Source organism: Cibotium barometz, chromosome 14 (assembly GCF_041138505.1).
Source record: "Cibotium barometz isolate CiBa-2024 chromosome 14, ASM4113850v1, whole genome shotgun sequence".
Lineage (NCBI taxonomy): Eukaryota > Viridiplantae > Streptophyta > Polypodiopsida > Cyatheales > Cibotiaceae > Cibotium > Cibotium barometz.
Window position 1 is genome coordinate 27,834,496 of NC_141059.1, and position 6,000 is coordinate 27,840,495.

Sequence of the window (6,000 nt, forward strand, 5' to 3'; positions counted from 1 at the left end):
TGAAAGGATTACATGCAATTGATCTCTCACTTGGCGTGTGTTACTGTGCTTGCAGTAATTGTTTTGGTACCCACACTTGTTGAGTTGTTAGAGTTCGTGATTATCAAAAGTGAGGAATGTATGATTCTAATCAACAAAAAGGTCGATTTTCTTTTGTATTTCTCTCTTACTCGTGTGAAAGGATTACATGCAATTGATCTCTCACTTGGCGTGTGTTGCTGTGCTTGCAGTAATTGTTTTGGTACCCACACTTGTTGAGTTGTTAGAGTTCGTTGAACTCACATAGGCTTTTGTTTATGGTGTTGTGGAGTACTTTTATTTTTCTTTGGCTTCTAAGTGCTACATTGAGGAAGAGGCTATGACTGTCGAGGCACCCAAATTTGATTGGCACCTTCATAGTAGCCTTGAGCTACAAGTAGTTGCTTCTCCACCCATATTTTGATACCATTAAGATACCTTGATTTGTGTTGTCTTGGTGGATTTTTCTTTTTGGTGGAAGTGGAAGGTTTTGGGCCCTCCTTCACATTGGTTGGCACGCTAAGATTGCAAGTTTAAGACTCATGGGTGTTGTTGACGATGAGGTTTGAGTCTCTTACAGAGTAGTGGTTGTTGCTGATGTGGTTTTGGTATTAGACTTTGTTGGTGAGGATGGAGTGGAAGGGGTAGATGCTTTGTCTGAGTTGGTCATTAATGCAAATGGTAAGTCATTGTGGTGTAGAGGGGCTTCTGTGGAAGAGGCTTGTAACTTTTTGCGTTCAGCATCATAGAAATCCATTAGGGTTGGATCCTCTTCCGTGCAGTATGGTATTGTCAACTCTGTGTCGTTGACTGTCATGATGACCCTATCGCTAGTAAAGCACAATGGTGCTTGGGCAGCAATAGTCCATTTATGCCCCAAGATCAAATATTCCTCCAACACATACTCAACCACAAAAAACTTGCAAGTAAGGGGGTTAATTTCAATATACATTGTATGTTCAAAGTACCCTAGACATGGCATGTTCAAGTCTTGTAAATGGAATTCTTTGAGGATGAGCCGTGACTGTTGGTTGACTTAACAAATCCCATAACTCGAGGGTCATGAGATTCTGCTCTCGTGTTGGATAAAGCTATGCTTGAATTGTGGTGATTTTATTGGAAAGTTCCAATCTAACCATAATTCTTGGGATATTCTCAGTAAGATATGTTGGTGGAAGTTCCAGCTCCTCCAAGGTCTCTTCCTCCCATAAGAGCAATTGCACAATGCCTGCAGGAGTGTTCAAGGTGACTGTTTGCATGGATTCATCAAGTGAATACAACGAGTCATGTATTCAAGTTCCACCAAGGAGACGACATCATACTTAAGGGAATCTCGGGTAACATGGAATCTAAATCCCGCATCTCCACTGATTGTTTGAGTATCATAGCTAAAGTAACCTAGAACTTCAATGTTTTGTCCATTGGCTCCTCTTGCAAGACCATTGTCTTTAGGGATGAGTTCAGGTTGCCCCAATGACACCCAAGTGTCTATTGTCATGATGTTATGACTAGCTCGAGGGAAAATCAATGCGCGTTTGCACTTAACATCATTGCCAGCCGCGCCGCAGGGAAATCTAACCATACCATGATAGAATCTTCAAGAGGAACCATGGATGTTTTAGTTCTTGTTTCAGTTTCAAATCCCGTTTTGGTTTCATATTCCCATTCACTCTCATCCTGTTTTTGGCTCTCAACTTTTTCATTAGTACCCAATGTGTACAATGGTACACTTGATCCTATGACAATTCTAACTGAGGTTTGTTTGGTAACTTGCGAATCCATACAGTCCCATTCCATGTAGCTCTTGATGTCTTTGTGTAACTCATGTTTAGCCGTTAAAGGTGCAAGTGCTAATGCTATGCTGGCTTCATCATGAGAGAAGAGCACTCCTCCAAATGAGGATTTGAGAGACTGCTTTAATTTTGTAAGGGATTCATTGAATTCCTCACGTGCTTTTTCAACCGCATAATTTGTGCAATTTGCCTCTATAGAGAGTATGTCTTCCTCTTGAAAGGGGAAGCGATACTCCTCGGGTTCTTATATTTTGGTTGCTTCTTTAGGATTGGCATTATGAGGTTCAAACACAACCGGTGATCCTATATGACACTCAACCATGCTAAGCATGCTCTCTTGAACTTGCTTTTTATGTTTCGCATTTGGGATGCTTGGGCAGGTTCTAGTTTCTTGATTGGTCTGTGAGGTGCACCTAGTGCCGAATAATCAGAACTTGTTTCATCCTCACTTAGCGATGTACTACAACTTGTTTTATCTTCTGACTTTCTTTGAATCATTAGGTTTTCATTATGCTTACCCATACGACGAGAACGACTTTTCTTTTGGGCTTTTATATTCTGTGTCGCACATATGGGTGTCGTGGTTTGTGTGGTAGCTTTTGAGGTGGATGCTTCTGTATCATGTGTAGCTTTTGGCTCTTCTGGGGTTATGTCCTCCCCCACAGGCTCTTTTTCCTTGTCCTTTATTTCAGCTTTGGTCTCGATAGTTTGTTGCCCCTGTCCTTCTTGTGTTTAGAAGGTTTTGCTTTTTCTTTTGGTTCCTATTTTAAAGGATGTTCTTCTACCCATTTCAAAATGTTTACTTTTGCATTCTTTTTTACTGTCTCTCGTGCCTTGGCTTGTAAAAGCGTGTAAGCACATTCAAGGGTACCATGGATAATTTTCCATCTTGTACACTTAAGATGTTAAGAGTTATATTTTGTGAGACAAGTTGCATCGAAGCAACTCACCTTGGGCAATCTTTTGGAACATGTGATTGACTTGGACACGTGTGTTTAAGATCATGTACTCATGTTAAGTATGTTAACCTTAGAAGCCTAGAGAGCATGTATTCATCATAAGTGGGTGTGATTTAGACACGTGTATTTAAGAACATGTACTCTTATTATTAAGCATGTGCCTTTAAGAGAATGTACTCTTTTTAGTTAAGAGTATATACTTTTGAGTGGATATATTGATTTTGTAAACTCGTAATGATTTATTCAATAGAATGCAACATATTGAAAGATATAACACCACAAATCGACCAAAAGGTCAAATTTTTGTAAACTCGTAATGATTTATTCAATAGAATGCAACATATTGAAAGATATAACACCACAAATCGACCAAAAGGTCAAATCGATTTGTGGATATATTGATTTTGTAAACTCGTAATGATTTATTCAATAGAATGCAACATATTAAAAGATATAACACCACAAATCGACCAAAAGGTCAAATCGACCAAAAGGTCAAATTTTTACTTCGCTCTTGTAATGCTATCATATAGGTAGAAATATACATGCCGATTCAACCTTTCCTCACACACTTAGTTTCAAGTTGAACTTCTAGGTTGAAATGACTTGGGCACATGTGTATTTAAGAGCATGTACTCTTATTATTTAGGTTGAGATGACTCGAACGCATGTGTATTTAAGGGCATGTACTCTTATTAAACATACATGCCAATGGACCCTCTCTAGTTTTGAGTTAAAATCCTAGGTTGAAATGACTTGGACACAAGTGTTTAAGATCATTTACTGATGTTAAGCATGTTAACCTTCAAAGCCTAGAGAGCATGTATTCATGAGTGGTGTGATTTAGACACATGTGTATTTAAGAGCATGTACTCTTATTTATTAAGCATGTGCATTTAAGAGCATGTACTCTTATTATTTAAGAGCATATACTTTTGAGTGAATATATTTATTTCTAAACTCATAATGATTTATTCAATGGAATATAACATATTGAAAGATATAACACCACAAATCGACCAAAAGGTCAAATTTTTACTTCGCTCTCGTAATGCTATCATAGAGGTAGAGCTATGCATGTAGATGCACCCTCTCCTCACACACTTAGTTTCAAGTTGAAATTCTAGGTTGAAATGACTTGGGCACAAGTGTATTTAAGAGCATGTACTCTTATTATTTAGGTTGAGATGACTCAAACACATGTGTATTTAAGGGCATTTACTCTTATTAAACATACGTGCCAATGGACCCTCTCTGGTTTTGAGTTAAAATCCTAGGTTGAAATGATTTGGACACAAGTGTTTAAGATCATGTACTCATGTTAAGCATGTTAACCTTCGAAGCCTAGAGAGCATGTATTCATGTGTGGTGTGATTTAGATAGTGATATATATTTCAAATTCATTGCAAGGAGATCAATTTCATTGCAAGGAGATCAAATTCATTGCAAGGAGATCAATTTAATATGGACACAAGTGTTTAATATGGACACAAGTGTTTAAGATCATGTACTCATGTTAAGCATGTTAACCTTTGAAGCCTAGAGAGCATGTAATGAGTGGTGTGATTTAGATAGTGATATATCTTTCAAATTAATTGCAAGGAGATCAATTTAATATGAGAAAATTGTAGATAACAATCCCAAAGTTTTGGTTGAGATGATGTATAGGCTCTAAGTAAATCTAGTAGATGCTATTGGTCACTTCGATTTGATCATTAGCTTTTAGATGGAAAGCAGTCATGAAATCTAACTTAGTGCTTGAATTCTCAAAGAAATTTATCCAAAAGTGACTATAAAATTTAGAATATATATTTGATATATGATCACTTTTGGCAAACTATGATGTACAAATGAACATATTTGCAACTTTTTAGGATGATAAATTTTAGAATCCATGTTTGATATAATCATGCCATGATGTACAAAGATGTTTTTAATGAACATATTCACAGCTTGTTTTTAATGAACATATTCACAGCTTGTTTTAGGATGATAAAGTCTTCTTGCATGGAATGAAATAGGTTTGCTTACTTAAGCAGTCCACTATAGTCCAAATCATATAATTTTGACCAACCGCTCATGGTGGGTAGGTAAGCCTATAATAAATTCCATAGATATTTGCTCCCAAGACTTAGTAGGTATTGGTAAAGGCATTAAAATTCCTTGAGTCTTGCCCTTGTAGCTCTTAATCTTTTAGCATACCATGTATTCGGCTACAAATTGGGTCTTAGAGAAATTTGGATTATTTACATATATTTCTTTCATAGCTTCAAACGGTTCACTCTCACTGGTAGAAATATATTTAATACTAGGCCTCCTACTAAAAGTGTTAGCCATTACATTTTCTTTTCCAAGTTGATATTGTATCATGGGCTTAAAAAAATACCCATTTGATATGTCTATGTGAGATTAGGGGGGCTGAGAGAGCAAGTGTTGTGTTGATCTGTCTTAATTCTAGAAATTTTAATCCCATCAAATAGTGTTTCCAAATCTTTAAAGTATACAGCACTATAGCAGTCAACTCTTTATCATAAGTAATATAATTACTCTTTGCTGCCTTTAACTTGCAGCTCTCATAGGCTATAGGGTGCCTGTCTTTGCATAAGAACTGCCCCAATACCATGACCATTAGCATCGATTTATAACTACAAAAGAGGTCTATTAAAGTTAGGTAGTTGCAACACAGATGCATTTGTGAGAGCTTCTTTTCAAACCTTGAAATATTTCTCTTGTTTCTCAGACACCAACATAAGGTTTTAGTTTCTTTAGGCTTTTGGTAAGTGGATATGCAATATATGCAAAATACTTATAAACTTCCTATAGTAACTACACAAACCCAAGAATAATCGAACATTGTGTATGTTACGAGGTCGAGGCAAAGTAATAATACTCTCAACTTTCTTAGAATCAACTTGGATTCCTTCCATGCAGAAACAATGTGGCACAAATACTCAATTTGATCTTGAAAGAAACTACTCTTCTCAAGATCAAGGAAGAGTTAGTTTACATTCAGAAGAGAGCATACTAACTCCAAATCTTTTTCATGCTCTTTGACAATTTTGTTAAAAACTAATATATCATCGAAGAAAACAACCATAAAGTTTTCATGTTTGAGAAAGATCCAATTCGTCATACAACTAAAAGTCACAAGAGTATTGGTCAGTCAAAAGGGCGTAACCAAGAACTCATAATAACCAGCCTATATCCTAAAAGCAGTCTTGTATATATCT